Source organism: Gopherus evgoodei, chromosome 2, assembly GCF_007399415.2.
Source record: "Gopherus evgoodei ecotype Sinaloan lineage chromosome 2, rGopEvg1_v1.p, whole genome shotgun sequence".
Classification (NCBI taxonomy): domain Eukaryota; kingdom Metazoa; phylum Chordata; order Testudines; family Testudinidae; genus Gopherus; species Gopherus evgoodei.
In genome coordinates this window covers 49,375,779-49,397,906 of record NC_044323.1, presented here as the reverse complement: position 1 = coordinate 49,397,906, position 22,128 = coordinate 49,375,779, and positions in this window count along the sequence as shown.

Here is a 22,128-nt window from a genome sequence, read left to right as displayed (position 1 = left end):
GACGACAATATACAGGGTCAATTGCTTAAAAGAAAAATGAATAAACAGCCTTATTCAAAAAGAATACAATTTAAAACCTTCCAGCAACTACACACATGTAAATACAAAAGAAAACAATATAAACCTATTGTCTTACTATCCTTGTACTTACAACTTGGAAATAGAAGATTAGAAAGTCTGGAGGTAGAAAAATCACTCTCAGAGCCGAGAGGGCACAGACACAAGACAAAGAACAAAGAACTCACACCCAAAACTTCCCTCCACCCAGATTTGAAAAAGTCTTGTTTCCTGATTGGTCCTCTGGTCAGGTGTTTCAGGTTCCCTGTGTTAACCCTTTACAGGTAAAAGAACATTAACCCTTAGCTATCTGTTTATGACACCCCCTGAGTTCCTTGCCAATCCACACACTAACTCCTTTTTGGGGTCTGTCATAAACGGATAGTTAAGAGTTAATGGAACAGAAGTACTTCATATCTCTTTTGCCTGTAAAGGGTTAACAAGATCATTGAGCCAGGCTGTCACCTGACCAGAGGACCAATCTCTTGTTCCTGATATCCAGGCTTCATAATTCTTTGCAATGTGGTAGGCGTGTCGGGGGAATGACACATCTGGTTTCCACTTTCGGTTTCTGAACAGCCGACGGGCATGTTCAGTTGTTATCCCCATTCTGTATCTGGCCTTGGTTTGAAAAAGTTTATAATCATTCATTTTCTCCTTAGGCATTTCAGCCGCCACCTCTGCTAAGGGTCCACTGAGCAGTGGCCTCAATTCTACCATGTACTGGTCTTCAGAGATGCTGTACTCAAGGCAGGCTCTTTCAAAATTTTCTAAGAAGGCCTCAGTGTCATCACCTGCCTTGGAGGTGGGGAAGTTCGTGGAATGTGAACAACTGGCGAAGTGTTGTTAGGATTGGCTATGTTCTGTTGCTTAGCCTATTCTAATTCCAGGGCCTGCCGGTAGATCTCCCTCTGGAGTTCCAGCTCCCTCCTGTGGGCAGCCTCTATGGCTGCTTGCTCTCTTTTGAAGGCTTCCTCTTTGGTTGCTTGCTCTCTTTTGTAAGTTTCCTCTTTGATTTTTTCTTCTCTTTCTCTCAGTTCCATCTCTTTTTGTTTTATTTCTTGTTCTTGTAGTTTCTTTTCTATGTCTCGCTTGTGGTCTGCGTTTCTGATTTGTTTCTCTGCCTTCAGTCTTGCCAGTTCCTGTTTCAGGTCCTTGGTAGTCATGGTTCCTGTTCTCTTGTGTTGGGGTGCCCTCTGGTGTTTAGTGCCTGAACTGCTGGTTCTCTGTTGGCTTCCTGGGGTTGCTTAGCAACAGAGTCCTTTTTAACTTACTAGCCTCTCCCAAAAGAGTTAAAAAGCAAAAGAAAACTCTCTTTCATTTACAAATGTGTCCTGGCTTGAGTGCGTTGCTGACCACTTAAGGCTGCTTTGTCTAACAAACGACCGTCGTTAAACCTTAATAGCCCTCCCTATGCACAGCTAGAACGGAGCAAGGAAAAAAAAATTTCTCTGGCTGCAGTTTAAAAAAATAAACCCTTCCCTCTGCTTATAACCAGCTAGCAGAGAAGCAAATTTATAATCTTACTGGCTTTTGGATTCTTATCTGTCCCACTGAGCTGCCAACCATTTCATAGCATTCCTTCTCAGATCTGAACCTTAGAGTTCAGAAAATGAGATACTAGCACCTGAATACTCTAAGCTTAATTACCATCTTAGATCTGATAGCACTGCCACCACCCAAAAATATAGTGTTTTGGGGCACTCTGACCTCCCCAACCTTCCCTGGGGACCCCAAGAACCCAGATGCCTTGGATTCTTAAAACAAGGAGAAATAACCATTCCTCCACCTTTCCCCTCCCAGAATTTCCCTCCCTGGGCTATCCTGAGAGAATACTGATCCAACCTCTAAATCACCATACAGAGAAGCATCTCCCTTCCCTTCCACAAAGAGGCAAACAGATTCAAGGAAACAAAGAGAGATTCTATCCCTCCCCTCCCATCTCTTCCCCCCACCCATCATGGTGAGTTATCCAATCCCCTGGAATAACGCAAGGGAAACAAAGAAAAAAAAATCAATCAAGTTCTCTAAAAAAAGAAATCTTTAATAAAAGAAAGGAAAAAGTAAAGAATTATCTCTGTACTTCAAGATGTAAATATTACAGGGTCCTATAGCTTACAGACACCAGAAAGAGACTTTCCCCCCAGTACCAATACAAATCAAAATATTCCCAGCAACTACACATATAAAAGTTAACCAGCCAGATCCACAATTGCAAATAGAGTAAAACAATCAAAAAAACCTAAGCCGCCTGTTTTTACTTACTATTAGAAAAGAAACTTCGAGAGCCTGTAGTAAGGTCTGGTCTCTCTCAGACCCTCCGAGAGAAGAACACACAACAGACAAAGAACACACACAAAAGCTTCCCTCCGCCCAAATTTAAAAGTATCTTGTCTTCTGATTGGTCTTCTGGTCAGGTGTCCCGTTCCCTGTTTGTAACCCTTTACAGGTACAAGAGACATTAATCCTTAACAAGCTGTTTATGACAAAGATACACCAGCCAAGCATCTGAGAAAGATATTTCTCTGTATCACTGGTCTTCCCCATCCAGTGTCCTGTCTGTAGCTGTGGCCAATCCCTGGAGAAAAAATCCTCATTGATGCCTACAGGAGACTGACTGAAGCATGAATGCATTGCTGCAAGTGTTATGAGTGTGTTGTGGGCAATGCAGAGCTTCCTGTTCTCTCCATGGCCCATGATGGAAGGGAATGAACAGGGGAATACATAGATTCAGAAACTCCAAAGTGAGAAGGGACCACTATGACCCTCCAGCCCAGCACACAAAGGGCATAGATTTTTTCCCAGATGCTGGATAAAAGCATTTATTGTAGAAGCAGCAAAGAGTCCTGTGGCACCTTATAGACTAACAGACGTTTTGGAGCATGAGCATGCATCTGACGAAGTGGGTATTCACCCACGAAAGCTCATGCTCCAAAACGTCTGTTAGTCTATAAGGTGCCACAGGACTCTTTGCTGCTTTTACAGATCCAGACTAACACGGCTACCCCTCTGATACTTTATTGCAGAAAGAGACCGAATCTTGCTTTAAGGACTTCAAACGATGAGTCCACCACTTCCCCTAGTAAACCGTTCCAATGTTTAATTACCCTCATTGATAGGAAATTGCATCTCATTTCAAGGTTAAATTTTACTCATGATAACTTCCAGCCATTGGATCATCTGATGTCTGCTCTCCCTTTCTCTCCTGGGCACTCTCTCTTAATTGGTTTTATCTTCTAGGCCCTAGAATCTAGGCATGGTTTGGTAGCCTTTATCTGCTTGTCTCCTGACATCCTCCAGGGACACTTGACTAAACCTGTGCACTCCCTTTTAAATCTTTCAGGGGTGACTGGCTGGCCATTTCTCTCATCCTTCATCTTTGGGAAGACCAGCCAGTTGGGCCTTTACTGATTCTCCCAGTGAATATTTCCTGGGCTTTCCTGCCCCTTTGGTTGTGTCACTAACTTCACTGGCCCACTCCCTCTGAAGATAACAGCAAGGGGGTAAGGTTCTGGTGTCTGTTAAGGTGTTCATTTCAGAAGGTCCTGAGGCCTGATTAATGTAGTAGGAGTAGATTTGTTTGTTCAGATAGTGTTCAGATTCAGGAGTCCAAAAATGTCACAAATATCTGAATCAACAGGCAGGTCATGAGTAACTAGTACAGTAGTTTTAAAAAGCATCCATATTTTATTTTTTTATCATGGGTTTTCAGATTTGAACCTTGAAAAGATGACAAAGATTTAGGAACAAGCATTGTCAAAATTATATGATATTGTAGGAATGTTAAATCCAACTACAAAAAAAAACAAACAAAAAAAACACCACCACCAACAAAACACACACTGTTTGCTTTTAAGTCAAGCAGATCAGATAAACAGCACTGAGCTTTAAAAACTCCCAAAATCACATATCTAAGCTCAGTCTTGCCTTATTTTATATGTTGTCTGCACTACAATAATACAAATGTCAGATACTATGAATTTTGCTATTTTTCAGTTGAAGACCAACATCCTTGAAAAACCCTATCAGTTTTGGAAAAAAACCTTCAGTGCATGTGGTTTGTTAGCTCCAATGAATATGCTACAGAAAACTTTGGATTCACTATCCAGCAATAGAGAAAATCCTCCTCACCTGCAGATGGCTGGCTTGATTCTGAGGTCTTTTACACTGAGGCAAAGCAAAAGCAACATCACTGAAGTCAACGGATTTATGCTGGTGTGACAGGGGTGTCAGTGAGAGCAGAATTGTACCCACTTGCTCAAGGCTGTATAACTGAGAAAAAGGACCACTCCACAAATGCTAGCAATTTTATACTGGTTACTTTCACAGTTCTTTGGTTGTTAGAAGACATCTACAATTCAAGACTGCATGCAGGTCCATTGTCAACATCATCAGATAGCTGCTGGTGAGAATGTCCTTTTGTCCACCAGATGGTGACTGCAATACAAATGAGCAAACCTTCAGAGCTTCGGCAAATTGGTTTACTTGGGGTGACAGCGAGAAGCCCAAATTTGTGAATAGTTATCTCAGCTTTATCTGAATTCCTTTCAGCTATAATTCAGTGCTGTAGCTAATACTAACTGAGCTTTTCAATGCAATACATACTTGAGAACACTAGAGTGAGTTTGGAGAAGTCTGGTCAGAAATAGACTTTGGAGACTGGTTCCATTTTGAGAATTAGGTTAAATCTAATGTAATCCTATTGACTGCTCACATCCTTCAGCCAAAACAGAACAATCAGGCTTGTCTCAGTTTCAGATGGGCCAGAAGAGTCAGGAGACATTTTTCTCATAATATTTCTACCAGAGGCATGCAGCCTATTTTGGGCTGTTCCATTCAGACAAAAATTGAAATCCATTTTATGCCAACCAGCTTTCTCATTGCTCTGTCCTTTATAGGCTAACTCTCCTTGAAGTCAATAGAAGACTCTCATTAACTTCCGCAGGATCTGGATCTCAACCTAAGACTGTTTCAAAACCTATTCCTGTTCCTGAGAAATGACAACTGAAGTAGAACTCCAAGTAATTTTACTAGTTAAAAGAGACAAAAAAGCTCAAAACTATAGTATCTGGGCTTGTATCTAACTCAGAGGAGGCAGTAGCAAATTGAGCAGTTTCTAAAAATGAAAAGAGGATTTCAGTTGAAAAGTAAAACCTCCTTACATCAAATTATGTACAGTGAATGCACTGGTTTGAAAATTTTGCAAGTCTTTATCAAGGAAGCAAATACATTTGTCTGCATATAATGACTTATCCTTCAGAAAATGAGGCTGAAAATTACCATTTTCAAACTGCAAAGTTTGTAAAAACTTATAAGGTTTTTTTGTACAAGTTAATCTGTATGGAAATGAACTTATTTAAAAAAAACCCAGTATTTTCAAAGTACATTAACTGAAGTTATATGTGTTTTTTAAAAAACCCAAGCCCCCTTCCTGTTATAATATAAGCTTGTTCAAGCGTATTCAGAGTAATTTAAATTACAAAACATCTCTTCTGGTTGAATAATAGCTTTCACCTTTGAATATCACTGTCCCTACAATGGATCTTTCTATATTCAGTTTATTTTATGTAGTCCAGAATAATATTTCTTGGCATAATCTGCCTCCAGATTTAGCAGGGCAAATCTGGCCTTCTTTAGAAATACGCATGTACACCTTGATCTGACTCCTTTGCCAATTCCAGGACACCATTTTTTTTAAATCGTAATTTATCTTACTGTTTTTCAAATCAAACACCTTAACTTTTCTGACACTACATTCTCTCAACATTCAGTATTTAAAATTATTTCAATAATCCCCCAAATTAAGATGAAATGAAATCAAGACATTATCAAATTGAGGAGTTTTGGCCTGTAGGCGTTGTTAGCAAGATTGTTTCTTATGGATAGTCCCCCTTACCCAGTGTTGGAAAAGTGGGTGGCAGGGGCCAAGAATGGATAGAGAGAACTCTAGCTCCACTTCTTTCCTTCAAATCACTAGCCAACCTAAATGAGCCAGTGTAGTGGAGGAAATAATTGGCTACTGACCTATACCAGTAACAGACTACTTCCGTCACTCCAGAGGGGAACAGGGAGGAACTGTGATGGGGATTCTGCTCCTGGAGCAGAGCAGCTTCTTACTAGCCCTTGCTTTGTGCGGGAATTAAGACTAACTCCCATCCTAGCACTTTTGAATTGACCACAAGGTAGTCACCATTAGCTGAAGCATTAGTTAGTGGCAGATTACATCAACATTATTTTCCCGTATTACACAGTGATTAATAAAGCAACTTGACCAGCCTCTTTGAAAATACAAAGTGGAATCCATTCTCACAGAACACCTCAGTTGTCCTATAACAGTAAGGTGCTTTTCAGAGGACAATGGGCATCTGTGAAGGACTTCTTGATTTCTATAAAAATGCAAGCAGAGAGTGCAAGTGCAATTAACAGTAAAGATTACATCAATACTAATAATGCAACAACTGAGCTGCTGAAGTGTGTTAGTGAGCTACTGAAAACACTCTTTCAGTTTTCACCAGCCGTCTGCAAAACAACTTCAGTTGGATTTGATAGCCCAGCACGCAAGGTGAGAATCTATAAGATGTACTGGTTAACAAGCAAAGTTTCAATGAGTTTTCTACTTCTGCAAAGCCAGTTCAAGAACTGAAAAGAGTTCTGTACTACAGAAAACCAGAATGCAGTAGCCTGTTCTGTCTCACTCTGATCCAATGGCTCACAAAAGATTAGTTAAAAATCTAAATGGAATGCACCTCACCTGTTATTAAGGTTGCCAAATACTCCCCATTATAAGACCCTGATTTTAGTTGCTTATAACTTTTCTAAACTTTAACTGATTGGGCTGAATTTTTCCATGCTGGGTGTCTGACTCAGGTTGAATATTTTCAGAAATTTCAGCCAGAATTGTTCAGCTGCTTCCGAGAATGAGGATAGGGAAAAATATGTTTTGCCTATGTTAAACAGTTCTGGTGACCTTTTCCTTGAAAAGTCCTAGCAAATCCCTTCCTTTGGAGCAGAGACATGAAATGCAGGGAGGCCTTTGTGTCAAGGATGTGCCTTTTGCTGTCCCCAGGGAAATCTGCTTAGATTTGGCCATGTTATAAACCTTTGAAAAAAATCACAGTTCACACATGCTCAAGAGACTTCTTAGAACTTAAAAGATAACTTCCATGATGATTTTGTGTGCACTGGGTATGCTTCAGCCTGGGCTGATCAGGACTTTCCTTGTAATTGCTGCAGCCTGGGCTGGGGCCAGGAGCTGGAACTGAGAGCAGGGATCCTGTTTCTCCAGCTAGACTCAGGCAATGTGGAGAAAGAAGCAGTCTGATACCAATGCAGAGGGGACAAGAGGTGGACCTGTGAGGGTGGAGGCAGGGGGACAAGGGGCCTGAGTAGGAGGGATGAGGAAGACTGGGATTAGAGGCTGGTATGGGGAAGAGGAAAATTGGGAATTTAGCTGGGCAAGGAAACTGAGAGCCAGAGAGGGAGGTGGGGGTTGAACTGGGAGCCCGTGAGTTGGGGAGAGACGATGAACTTGGGGAGCCAGGGGTGAGAGAATAGCACTGGCTAGGCAAAAAGACTGGGACTAGTATAAGAAACCTGAGGAGTGGACACTGGGACTGTCTGGGGAGGTAAATTGTGGGGAGGGATAGCTCAGTGGTTCGAGCATTGGCCTGCTAAATCCAGGGCAAAAAATTGGTCCTGCTAGCGAAGGCAGGGGACTAGACTAGACTCGACTCAATGATCTTTCAAGGTCCCTTCCAGTTCTAGGAGATTAGTGTATATCTCCAATTATTAAAATGGGACTGGGACAAAGTGGGGAAGACATAGGATTCTGACAGGGACAGGCTATAGGGCAGAAAAGGTCAAGCTTGGGGAGAACAAGCAGAAAGGTCTGTAAAAAGAACAGGAGTACTTGTGGCACCTTAGACTAACAAATTTATTTCAGCATAAGCTTTTGTGGGCTACAGCCAGGGCCGGTGCAAGGATGTTTCATGCCCTAGGCGAAACTTCCACCTTGTGCCCCCCACCCCGTGCCCCTGCCCCCCGCGGCAGCTCTGCCCTGAGGCACCTCCCTTGCGGCAGCTCCCCACCCCCTACCCCGAGTACCCCCTGCCCCAGCTCACCCCTGCCCCACCTCCTCCCCAAGCACGCCATGGCCGCTTCACTTCTCCCTCCTCCCAGGCTTGCGGTGCCTTGGCAAGGAGTGAAGTGGCCACGGCGTGCTTGGGGAGGAGGCGGGGCAGGGGTGAGCTGGAGCAGAGAGTTCCCTTGTGTGCCGCCTCCTCCCCAACTTGCTGCAGGCGGCCCTCCCTGTGCTTCCCTGCCCCAGCTCCCTCTGCTAAATGCTAGCGGCGACCGGAGCGGCCGAAGATCAGGCCGCTGCGGTCGCTGCCGAAGAAAATGGCACCCCCCAAATCCCTGCACCCTGTCACCTAAATGGTTGCACCGGCCCTGGCTACAGCCCACTTCTTTGGATGACATAGAGTGGAACACACAGACAGGAGATATTTATACATACAGAGAACATGAAAAGGTGGAAGTACCCATACCAACTGTAAGAGTCCAATCCATTGAGATGAGCTATCATTAGCAGGAGAAAAAAACCCTCTATAACACACCTTCCTCCAAAGCTTGGAATGGAACCCGAGATCCCTGAGTGTCACCATTCCTCTTGCCATCAGCAAGGATTTGTGAAATCCACTGTGCATCTCATCCCCCCATAGTGTCTGGTCCATACAGCAAATGACAACCTCCCCCTGCTATCAGTTACTCCATTAGCTCAAGTGGCAGAGGTTTCAATGCTGATGATGACCACATGGGTATCAATATGATGCCACATAACAGAATTTGGGGGGGTTTCAGTTCACTTTTTCAAAAATGTAGGAAATTACAAAAATTATGTTAGAGGAGTATTATTAATGTTGCAAAGTCAAGCACTCAAATGTTAGAAAATGCTCCCTTTATTCATATGCATTATGATACAGTGATAACATGCTCACGTACAATCTTTTCCACATGACCTCTGCCTCATTCAGTATATGGGATGCTCAGTGATCACTTCATGAATATCTATTCAATGGTTTGTTCTCTTATTGTTCAGTGGGTGGGCCCATGCCTTATTTAATACATACTATTCAAACCCTACTGTGAAGACAGAATTATTAATTTCTTCATGGGCTTTTTATGGCACACCGCTGTAGCTGATTGCCTTACAAACATTATTTTTACAAAACCCCTGTGAAGTGAGCAGGTCAGCGTATCCCCATTTTACAGATGGGGAACTGAGGCACAGCATGATTACAATCAAAAGGATCCACTAATTTTGGGTTCCCAGTTTGAGACACCCAGTTCTTGCTTTTGCAGTGTACTTAGCACTATAAAGCACTTTATATGGTCAAAGTTCAGCTCCTATTGACTTCAGATGCAGCTGCAAGTGCTCAGCACTTCTGCAAATCAGACCCTAGGATATCAAGTCAGGTACCCAGAAAACAAGGAATACACAGGTAGTGACCACTTGTGAAAAGCTTGACTTAACTAACTTGTCTAGCATCACACAGAATCTCTGTTTCAGAGACAGGGATAGAATCCAACTGCCTTAACCATGAGACCATCCTTTTTCTTCCTGCAATCCCTCGCCTCATAACTACACACCTTCTAACTTCTGCAACAAACAATGAAGCAAGAGTCCTACAGACAACAGACTCTTTCATTAGACAATCCTGATTCATCCCCAGAGCAGGCCCACCTTGTGCACTGAATGAGGCAGGAGTCCTGGTAGAAAAAATAGTATGTGATCATGTAATCAAAGACTGTATCATAATACATATGCACAAAGGGAGCCAAATTAAGGTTGTGAGATTAATTTCTGGCATAACCTAAACTTTGAGTGTTTTTCTTTGCAACCTTAGTAATGTTTTTAGCATAATTGTGTGTGTGATGGTTGTATACGTATACACACACACACACAGAGGCCAGATGCTCAGCTGCATAGATCTACACCAGTTGAGGATCTGCCCACAGTCTTCAACTCTTTGATGCAAATCCTCCTTATACAAATACCCATCTATGTTGTTGCCATAGCTGGATATTGCTGGAGCCTGAGCTCTGGGACCCCAAAAGGCAGGAGGATGCCAGAGCTCGAGCTCCAGCCAGAGCCTGAATGTCTAAATTGCAATTTTATAGCCCTGCAGCCCGAGTCCCACAAACCCAAGTCAACTGACATGGGCCAGCTGCAGGTTTTTAACTGCAGTGTAGACATACCCTCAGTGGCTCTGCACAGCATTCCCTCTGCCTGCTCAATGGCCACAACAACTCTACTGCCTATTAGGCTCTATGCTCAGAGATAGGGTGACCATATTTCCCCGTGCTGAATACAGGACACCTGATAAAATTACTAGTATTCAAGTGAGTTCAACAGCAATCAGTCCGAACTATGCAGTACAAACATTCAAATTAACATCAGGTTGACTGAGCCCGTTAAAAATATATACTGTATAGTTGGATTCTTTTTATTTACCTTCTTATCTTTAAGGCTTTAGGGTTCACATGGGGACACACTTGCCCCCTATACTCCACATACACACACGAGGAGAAGTGACATACACACATTCACCTCTCTCAAAAGAGGGGAAAGGGGTGAAGGACTGACCCTCCCCTCCCTGCCTGGCGCCCTCCGTTCGCGGCTGGGCCCCTTGGACAGACCCGCCTCTCCTGGTACTGCAGCTTCCAGAGGCAACACATGAGGTGGGGGCACATATGGTCACATGCGCCTACCCAGATTTCTGCCAGGGTTCACACCAGAATGTGGCCAGCAGAAGCCTTTTGGGAAGGAAGAGATGGGAGCTACTTGCAGCCACAGGGGTGGGGGTGAGGGTTGACCTGGCCTGTGTCTTTGTAGAGCTCATCTCTTCTCCTGCCATCCCTCTGTGGGGCTGGAAGCAGCTTGTCCCTTCCTTCCCCCCACCAGTGTTGAAAGGCAGATAACATCTTCAAGCTACTGCTGGCCAGTGATATAACCAAGCCGCCTCTCACTACAGTGTGGGCAGGAAGGGATTAAGCCCTAAGGATGCACTGTGCACCAAGGCCCAGGGAACCTGACTATAGGAGCTTCAGCGAACCCGGCCAGAGAGGTGGCTCAGAAGGGGAGGGTGCCCAGGGGACACAGTAGTCCCATGCTCCCTGGGGGCAGGATCCAGGGTGGGTGGGTGGGTGTTCGGCTGAAGAGGATGCTAAGCCCTTGCCCCTGGAGGCTGCTGTGGAGCCTGCAGGTTCGGGAACTAACAGGCTGGAAATTGCTTTCCCCTCCCTCCCTGCCCCACCACTCCAGAGCTGAGCTGAAGGGTGCAGATGCTTCCCCAATGCCAGCGCTGTGCGGGGGCTTTAGCACATGCAGTGCTCAGTTCCTCCAGGCTAGCATCCTGGGCCAGAAGGTCTTGGGATTTCTTGGGGCACCGGCTCAGCCAGAGGCAGTGGGGGAAGGAAGGAGCCTGCTGGCCAGGCTGTTGGTGAGCTGAGCACTCTGACTAGAAGCTGGTTCTCTGCATAGTGCTTGGAGCAGGATACACCCTGTCACGGGGGAATATGGAGGGGCAACAGGGCTGGGGGGCATAAAGGGGCAAAGCAGGGACAGGAGAGTGAGAGGGGGAGCACATAAAGGGCTAATGGGTGGGCAGCAGAGATGAGCCATAACCAGATGCCACCTGGAACCTGTCCACACTCAGCAACCACTGCAGCTTGCAGCACGCAGCCAGTGCCAGCCAGAAACGGGACAGGGATGGAGTCTGCTGGTCGAGAGCTGGCATGCAGCAGGGGCTTTGTTGACTAACCAGCAGGGAGATCAGCCAGTCCTGCCAGCAGCCTTGTACACCCATCCCCATTGTCGGTCACTGGACACCCCACTGACTTCTGGTGGGCGGGTGGCTGGCAAGCAGAGATCCGGCCAGCAGCAGAACCTGCCAGTACTGATGGAGGGGAGAAAGAAAATAGAGGATAATTTGCCCATTTTTAAGAAAAAGTCAGGACACCTGCAGGAGGGGGATGGTCCCTTTAAAAATGGGACATCTGGTCACCCTATTCAGAGACAGAAACGGATGGGGCAGGACAGTCCTAAAAAGCATATTCTCTACTCACTTACAGCTCAAAAATTGCAGAACTGATTTTTCTCAAATTTAAAAAAAAAAAATCACATTTGAATTGACACCAAAGAGGAAAAGTTTCAATCTCAAAGGAACAAGTAAAAACTTGGGATTTTATTGGAACTATGTATGCAACCTGAACTTGCTGCAAATGCCATAACAACTGGAAACAATCCTACACAACTGATAAAATAAGCCACTAATTGTTGTATTTATTCCTCATGAAGGCACACTTTGGCACCTTTAATTATACCTAGTCACAATTTGTTCATCATCCCATTGTTCTCATTAAAGCTGAAGAGAACTAAATATTTATCCAAATGAACTTATAAATATCTTGTTATGAATCATAACTGCTTTACAAAGAGTTTAAGAAATGGCAGAATAAATTCTGAGGGTTCTACCATCTCTTCTGACAGAGCGAGGATGAGAAAAACAGAATACATTAGGAGAACTGGCGCCACAGAGCTTTCCACGACCCCTATAATTCCACACCAATAACTAATGTTTTAGTGGCCTCTGACTGGTCCGGCAGATGTCTGGGCACTTCTCTCTCCTCTGTAGGTCATTCAGTGAAGTTTATGGTTCCATGGAGAGTTTGTGGAAGGGGCAGAGAGATCATCTGAATGATTTTTTGGGTACTGAGTCTTAATTAAGCAGCTGAGTAGCACTCCACATCCTACGATACCACCATCCTGAGGATCAAGCAGGCTGGGCAGATGTAAGGCACCTGTACCACCAGGCTGGAATGAGGCAATCTGGGGCCATATGTACTCTGTAACATGGGGCCCTCCATGACTCCACCCCCTTACCATATTCCTGCCTCTCTCTTGCAGTGACAGGGCAGGAAGCCCTCTTCCTCTCTGCAGAAGCAGGGCAGCAGCACAGTGCCTCTTTCTACCATTCCATCCCAGGATGAGCATCAGGGGCCTTTCACCTCTGGAACACAGGACCTCACTGCCTGCCCAGAGCTGGGATTTATTTGCATGGACGGCTGGACTTGCATGGATGACATTGATGGGCCCTCCCAAGTAGTGGGTCTCAGCGTTAACAGCCTAATGAGATGCAGAGAGCAGTACACACCTCTTAAAGCTATTGTTTCCAGCTGTCTACGGGCTCGGGTAGATATTGCTGCTTTGGTCTCACTCAGCTCATATTTTCAAGTTTTTCTTTGAAACCATGAGGTCTAGAAATTTAATATCTTGTTAAACAAAAGTTTAGCTCAATTTAATCACATGACTCTAAGAGCTGTGCTCTAGGCATTAGTCTGTAGTCCGTATGCCTTAAAGCTTAATCTACTTCTGACTGCCTATCATACAGGATATAGCCCGAAATATTCTGTTGCACGCAGCATTGAAATTAAGATTCAGATTTACACAGAAAGACTAGTGGACCCCAGTGGTATCCTTCCTTCTCTTCTGGAAGGGATGATGCTATGGGGTTTAAGTAAAGGCTCAGATCAGTTCTTACTTATTCCAAACTGGTTTGCCATTCCACAGCATAAATTACTGGGTTTGTAGGCAAGAGTTGACTCCATCATCTCATGGAAAATAAAACATTATTTTTATAATCTAAAGGAAAGAGATTGTTACCTATTTAATATGCTGTAATGTGTATAAAACCTAAGTGCCTTTAATGACTGTATACTTTTCAGAGGAATGAAACATTTAATTTCACCTTCAGAATTACAGGTTTTAATCAATTTTAGGTTGTGAATGAAGTATCTTAACTCTCTGTCTAACTGGATGAAATCCAATTCTTCATCTAGGGAAATACAACCTAGGAGCTACTATAAAGTGAGTGCATAACTGGATGGAAAATCGTTCCCAGAGAGTAGTTATCAGTGGTTCACAGTCATGCTTGAAGGGCATAACAAGTGACGTCCTTCAGGGATCGGTTCTGGGCCCGGTTCCGTTCAATATCTTCATCAATGATTTATGGCAATATCTTCGTCAATGGCATAGAGAGTATGCTTACAAAGTTTGCAGGCAATACCAAGCTGGGAGGGGTTGCAAGTGCTTTGGAGGACAGGATTAAAATTCAAAATGATCTGAACAAACTGGAGAAATGTTCTGAAGTAAATAGGATGAAATTCAATATGGACAAATGCAAAGTACTTCACTTAGGAAGGAACAATCAGTTGCATACATACAAATGGAAACTGACTGCCTAAGAAGGAGTATTGGGGAAAGGGATCTGGGGGTCATAGTGGATCACAAGCTAAATATGAGTCAACAGTGTAATGCTATTGCAAAAAAAGCAAACATAATTTTGGGATGTATTAGCAGGAGTGTTGTAAGCAAGACACGAGAAGTAATTCTTCTGCTCTACTCTGCACTGATTAGGCCTCAGTTGGAGTATTGTGTCCAGTTCTTGGTGCCACATTGCAGGAAAGATGTGGACAAATTGGAGAGAGTCCAGAGAAGAGCAACAAAAATAAATACAGGTCTAGAAAACATGACCTATAAGGGAAAATTGAAAAAAATGGGTTTGTTTAGTCTGGAGAAGAGAAGACTGAAAGGGGACATGTTAACAGTTTTCAAGTACATAAAAGAAGAGGGAGAAAAATTGTTCTTCTTAACCTCTGAGGATAGGACAAGAAGCAATGGGCTTAAATTGCGGCAAGGGCGGTTTAGGTTGGACATTTGGAAAAACTTCCTAACTGTCAGAGTGGTTAAGCACAGGAATAAATTATCTAGAGAGGTTGTGGAATCTCCATAATTGGGGATTTTTAAGACCAGGTTGGACAAACACCTGGTCAGGGATGGTCTAGATAATATTCAGTCCTGCCTTGAGCACAGGAGACTAGACTAGATGACCTTTCAAGGTTCCTTCCAGTTCTATGATTCTAAGAAAGTCAAAGTCAGAGACTCATACCAATGAATACCTGTCCACATTACAAAATTAGTCCCATAACACTGTAAGGATAGTCTTGTGCTGTAAACATACAATAGAATGAGGAGACCTGGATTCTGTTGCTGGATCTACTACAGATTAGTTGAGTGCTCTCAGCAACTCAGCGAGGCATACCTTTTGGACTGTCGCCACCATTCTTTGGTTCTTAGATTTTTGGATACTTAGCTTGATACATCTAGGTCCTGAATTTAAGAACACCCACAACTCTCACTGAAGTAAATTGGTTATGCAGGTGTGTCCATCACCTCCGAAAACAAGGTTCTAAATTTCTCCAATTTGTCAGCCAAAAATGGAGGCATCAAAAACTAGACACTTGACAATGTAAATTTTAACTCATCTCTGCCTCAGTTCCCTTTGTAAAGCACTACTGAGATCCTCAAATGAAAGATACTATATTCCATCAATGTTGTTAAAAAACAAGATGATAGAACAGAGCTGCCAGCTGGGAATAGGAGAAATACCTTTTTGTGGGCAAGTATCTTGTAGAAATGGAGGGGATGGGAGGAAGGAAGACACACTACCCATCTGGAATCACCACTTCATTACCAGCAAAGGTAATACTTCCTCTGTCTCCAACTGCAGCACTGATCTGTGGGATCTGGTGCATATCTTGGCCTACAGCAGTCTCCATGGAACTTGCACAGGGAGAGAAGACCAGGATCTGTGAAGATCTGTTTAGGAAATAGCCCACCATAAAGTAGACTCAGATCCCCTCACTCATTTGCATAGTTCATTGTCACATGGGTCCAGGACTTGGCCCTCAGACAGAAACACATTCTCTTAGTTATTCCACCCTTTGCATTTAGTGTCCTAAAGCCTGGAACATTTTTATTATTACTACTATTATTATTAATTATTATTTTCACTGCTGCTCCAATTTCTTAACGCAAGTGATGGTCTACTGTGCATCTGAACTCTGGAATGAAACCTCTTGCACATCATACCAGGTTCCAATGAGATTTGAGTGGACAGTAGGGCTAAATAATTAAGAACATAAGAATGGCCCTACTGGGTCAGACCACAGGTCCATCTAGTCCAGTATCCTGTCTGCCGACAGTGGCCGGTGCCATGTCCCCAGAGGGAATGAACAAGACAGGTAATCAGCAAACAGAAGCTAGGGACAGCATCCCTGCCCATCCTGGCTAATAGCTATCGATGTACCTATCCTCCATAAATGTATCTAGTTCTTTTCTGAACCTTGTTATGGTCTTGGCCTTCACAACATCCTCTAGCAAAGAGTTCCACAGGTTGACTGTACGTTGTGTGAAGAAATACTTCCTTTTGTTTGTTTTAAACCCGTTGCCTATTAATTTCATTTAGTGACTCCTAGTTCTTGTGTTATGAGAAAATGGTTTATGGAAACAAATAATTGAGTGTCTGTTAAGTACTGCTAGTGACTGTGTTTACATTCAAGCTCCAATTCAAAAAGGCTAAGTACTAAGTCTCTACATTTATGGAATATTTTGAGAGTAAATCAGATGTCATGAATATGTAACGAGCTGCAGTTTATCATTATTTCTGCCATTTAGTAAAATTAGTTATCATGTGGCAAGAAAATATATTCTTTGGTGATAATGTTAGTCTTTTAAACTAAAAGTTTTAGATCCTTATTATCAATTTTTATTTATTTTCCAGTCAGTTCCTAAGGAATATTTTACTAACAAAAACATTTCTGTTCTTTTACATGATATGACAGAGGATCTCGAACTTCATTGCACCGTGACCCCCTTCTAACAACAAAAATTACTACACGAGCCCAAGAGAAGGGACTGAAGCCTGAGCCTGCCTAAGCACCACCACCCCAGGTGGGAGGGCCAAAGCCAAAGCCCCACTGACCCAGTGGGGAAGCCAAAGCCAAAGCCAAAGCCCCTGGGCTTCAGCCCCAGGTAGGGGGCCTGTAACCTGAGCCAAGCTGCCTAGGACTGAAGCCCTCAGGCTTCGGCTTCAGTCCCAGGAGCTAGTGCTCAAGCTTCAGCTCCAGGCAGTGGGGCTCGGGCTTCGGCTTTGGCTCAGACCCCAGCCAGTCTAAGCCAGTCCTGGCAACCCCATTAAAATGGGGTCCCAGTGCACTTTGGGGTCCCAACCCACATTTTGAGAACCACTGTGATGTATTTAAATTGGCCTGTGAGAGGAAAAAGGGGGATAATTCAAGCTCTCTCTTTTTTCCTTCTGATGCTATTCAGCTGTGAAGATACTGGAATATATAATATGAGAAAAACATTTCAGAATTTTCTTGTGAAATTTCAAAAGAAATTCTTCTCCCCTCTCCCCACTTTTAACCACCATAAATTACAGCTCCAAAAACTTCTAGAAATCATTTTCTATAAATCAAAGTCTATTTTGCTAACTTTGTGAGATACATAAAACCATAAGTATTAGAAAATCTGACTTGTACATTCAGCCACTACAGGAGGTTGAGAACCATCTTGGGTTGGAAGTTTGTAAATATTAAGTCCATCAGTGTTCAAACCTGAGAACACTTAGGAAGGACTAAACTGACCCTTGACAGAAGTAGGAGAGCCCCACCTGATAGGTGTATAAGTTTAAACACCATGAGCTATCATGTTAGACAACATCCTGTCTTAAAAGACTACCCCAAAGCATTCAAAAAACATAAAGAGTATATATTTGTTTCACCTTTATTAGTTCACCTCTGTTCAGTCACTTTTTTGCTGGTAATTTAAAATAGGTCTCAGACTACATTTGACATTTTTAAAATGTACACAGCCATAAAAGCCTTTTGCTAGAATAAATTAAAGTAAAGCTTCTGTTAAGTGGCCACTCAGTGAGCCAGTAAAATCACTAACCTAAAAGAGGTGATCTAATAAAAATGGGGTGGAAAACACTTCTCAGTACATGTGAGGATGCTTTAGAGCACTCTGCTAAAATAGAATATTGTCAAAAGAGGGTAATTTCACTGTACCCATTTATGCTTGCATCTTCATAGAATATCAGGGTTGGAAGGGACCTGAGGAGATCATCTAGTCCAACCTCCTGCTCAACACAGGACCAATCCCCAAACAGATTTTTGCCCCAGATCCCAAAATGGTCCCTTCAAGGATTGAACTCACAATTCTGGGTTTAGCAGGCCAATGCTCAAACCACTGAACTAGACAAATAGAAATTCCAAGTTAGTTGAGTTTGCCAGCAGTATAACCAAATAATTGACTATATGCAAAGAGACACTGGAGATGGACAAGTGACTTGGGTTTTAGACTGTGCTTTCTGTAGTCCATAGGTCTGATCCCACTGAAATCAGTGGCAAAACTACCATTCCCTTCAATGGGGGCAGAATAGGGAGAAAGATTTCCATTTCTAAGATACAGTGAAATAGACATTTGCAAAGATTTTCTCTCAAGGTAAGTGACAGATATGCACCTAGCACAGAACTTGGCCGTAAGTTTATTAAATATGAGCAGCTATTTCAAATTAGACAACTTCCTAAGAAAGAATCAGAAGTTAGACATTAGCTACTTGCAGCAATGACAAAAGATTGGAGTTTCCAGGAAAGCTAAAGTAATAGGAAGAGCAGTTAATTATGCTTGGGCTCCTTCCCTCATGTATGGACTCTCCAAACACACACACACACATACACACACCATTCATAAATCCTCCCACACATCCTCAATTCCCTGAACTTGACAAGCCAACATCACAATTCATTTTTCAAGAAGAAATTCAGCTGCAGGAATGATATTTCTCATGCTGCAGTGCAGTCCCCTAATTCACCTAGAGAGAGCATTCTCTGTGTCCATGAGTCAATCTCTCTGTACTGTTCCATCTTGGCTCGATTTCCCTTCATCAAAGATAAATTATTTGTCTAAATCACTCTTGAATTGTTTATGTGAACAGATATCTGCTAGGAACTGAGCCAAAAAAGACCCCTAATTTTACCAAAGACTCAGGTTGGACTTGAAATCAGTCCTCAGAGATGAACGGCCAACATAGCTACAATAAGTCATCTATTTTCTAGTTCTCTTTCTATTGAACAGTTTGTACAAAGATTTATTTCTGAATGCTAATCTCAGTGGATAAATCCTCTCTGCCACTGAGATGTCAGCCAATCACCATTCTTCTGTTCAATGTCAATATCCAGTGTTGTGTACGTAACAATGAAGTCAGGAAGTAAGCTAGAACTTTTTAGCACAAGGTATTAAATAGGTTTCATTAAATGTCATGTCTTATTTGGGTATGTCAATTAGATTTTTTAACGAAACTTTATGACTCTATGACTAAAACAGCAACTACTTAAATGTGAAAGATGTTTGCTGCTACGAGAGATCAGAGATGGTGAGGAAAATGTAATCAAATACAAATCATAACATCATGGGCAAATTCTTAGGAAAATTAATCTGTGCTACCCAGAGTGACCAGAGAGCAAATGTGAAAAATCAGGACAGGGGGTGGGGGATAATAGGAGCCTATATAAGAAAAAGACCCCAAAATCAGGAGTGTCCCTATAAAATCAGGACATCTGGTCACCCTAATGCTACCTACAGTTAAGGGTTACCCTAACAAGAGCAGTGCCATGTACAGAACATCAGATGTGCTGTCAAGAGCCCCCTGTGCATTTTGACATAGGTATTGTAAAAAAGCAGCAAATACTAAGGAGGGGTTGGCTGATGAAAGTAATATTCGTATTATGAACCTGCATGGAGATAGAAAAGTCAGGTGTACTGTTCAATCAAATAAAGTGTGTTGGTGAGGATGAACTGAAATAAGCAATACCCAATCAGTTTTTCTTAACTGTGTGGTAGTGAAAGAGAGGGGGCAGATTCTGATCTCTGTTTCACAGATGGAAACCTGGAATAATTCCCAGATTTCATGATATATGCTTCAGATTTACCTTGGTGAAAATGAGATCAGAAACTAGTCCTGAATCTCCTCTGGAGTTATTGTTATGCATATGTAGACAGATGAAGGAGTTTTTTAAAAAATATTTGAAGAGAATTATTAAAGACAAAATGGTCTAATCCAGTAAATATTTCATGAGAGCATTCTCATGGATATAAAGGGGACTTTCACGTACAGTACAGAGAACTTGCAGATTGGGTCCAACAGCGTTTGCATTTTTAGATTCTTTTCTGGAATTGCATTGTCTGTTGCTGGATTATCTGAGGTCTACATTTTGTTTCACTACTTTTGAGCAGGTTTGGCTCCAGTATTGGCTATATCATCAACAAGCACCTTTGCTGACAAGATCTGCTTCCCTATTTGACTCATTTGCCATAGTTCCCAGAATAGAGCACTGAAGACTGGGGACATCTGAAGTATCGTGAAGTTCATGGGCTCCAATGAGACTTCCGGTAGTTGCGATATTGCATTCCTCAACACTTGCAATGAACAAGGAAATGTATCCAACCAGATTTCAGAGAAAGGAGAGGAGAACAAGGCATTGTTTAAAGGTTAGTTACAATTGGATGTTTGCTGAATGTTCTCTCGCATATAAATATACCCAAAAACATAGCTTAGCAAGATTCAAAAAATAGAATTGAACATTTACATAGCTAAGAGTTTGGAAGGGACATAAACCCTCATGCTTCAGAGTATAAATCAACATTTAACTGAAGGAGGTAGGAAAAAATGTCACTTCCGGGCAGGCTATTGCGTAATTAACAATAACTTCTTTTATTCATCACTGTCAGAGCAACGATCTGGGCTAGATGGTCCATTGATCTCACCCAGGAGGGTGATTCTTGTATCTCTGAAAGGGAGGGAATTTCAGAGAAAAGAGAAGTCTCTATTCATTGCAAAATTACCACCTAAACTTTAACACCTACACTTTTCTGAACCAATTTGGCTCATTTGTAACTCCAATATTTTCCAAGCTTAAAAGTGAGCATTTATCACACAACTCTCAATTAAAATCAATTTGATAGCATAGATGTAAAGTCAATCTACTTCTTCAAATGATCAGATGAATTATTTGCATATGTACAGCAGACCATGGTAACTTTGGTACAGAAAGCAGCGCTGTCATTGTGAAATCCATGATGCCCACAATAGAGGCAGCTGAGGATTGGGTCAGCAGTGAGAGTTTCTCCCATTTCATAGCTCTTATAATAACAATGTGGTGCTGCTATTTATAATGAAAGTTAATAGCAGAGTATCGTAATTCAGAGTGAGTTTCATTGTGCCCAATATTTCCAAGCCTAAGCTGTGTTACAGGCTGTTAGCACAAAGCAGTGAACTGCAAAAATGAGATCACAGTGCCACAGAAATCACACAATGGCACAGTAATTGAAATTACAGGTTTTGTACTGAGAGCTACTTGTTGGAGGCATTCCTTGGAGGAGAGAACTGTTATGCAATTTACATCCTCGGTGACAGCCCACTGACATGGGAAATTTTAATCCTGTGCAAAGTTCTGAACAGTTAGGGGGTCCTAACTCATGCACCTGACAGCAGATATTTGGCTTTGTATATGTCAGCTATAACGCTAGGAAACGTTGTGGGAGGGTAGGAAGAGCAGGAGAGAGAAAACATACAATTATACATATAATACAGTTTGTTGTATAATGTATTACATATCCATAATAGGTTTAGAAAAAAGAGAAAGCAACGAATTATTGTGAATGGGACAGATCCCAAAACTCTTTCTCAGGGACCTGTGACCCCTTCCTACGGAAAAGCTCACAAGAGACAAGTAATGAAATAGAGCTCACCACAAGGTTCTCCTTGCAAAGCTTCCTTAGTTTTTTTTCATTTGTTTGGAGTTTTGTTTTGTTTTTCACCATACAAAGTTTTTGTTTCCTTTGGTGGCTATGTTATAACTTGTAGGCAACAGCTCTGCACTAAAGTAATGATGCCAATCAGAAAGAGATTGAAGTAGAAAAAACAAGCTTTATTGTTGCTATGTTCAGCATCTAAGAAGAATTGCACCACAACTAACATAGCATTCCTTCCAAAGTCTATATACAGTTAAACAGAATTTGTAAATCATAATCTGTTAACTCCCAACTATATTATGGAGACAAGAGAGAAACCTGCCGTCCTAACCCCATTGAACAGGTTACAGGCCATC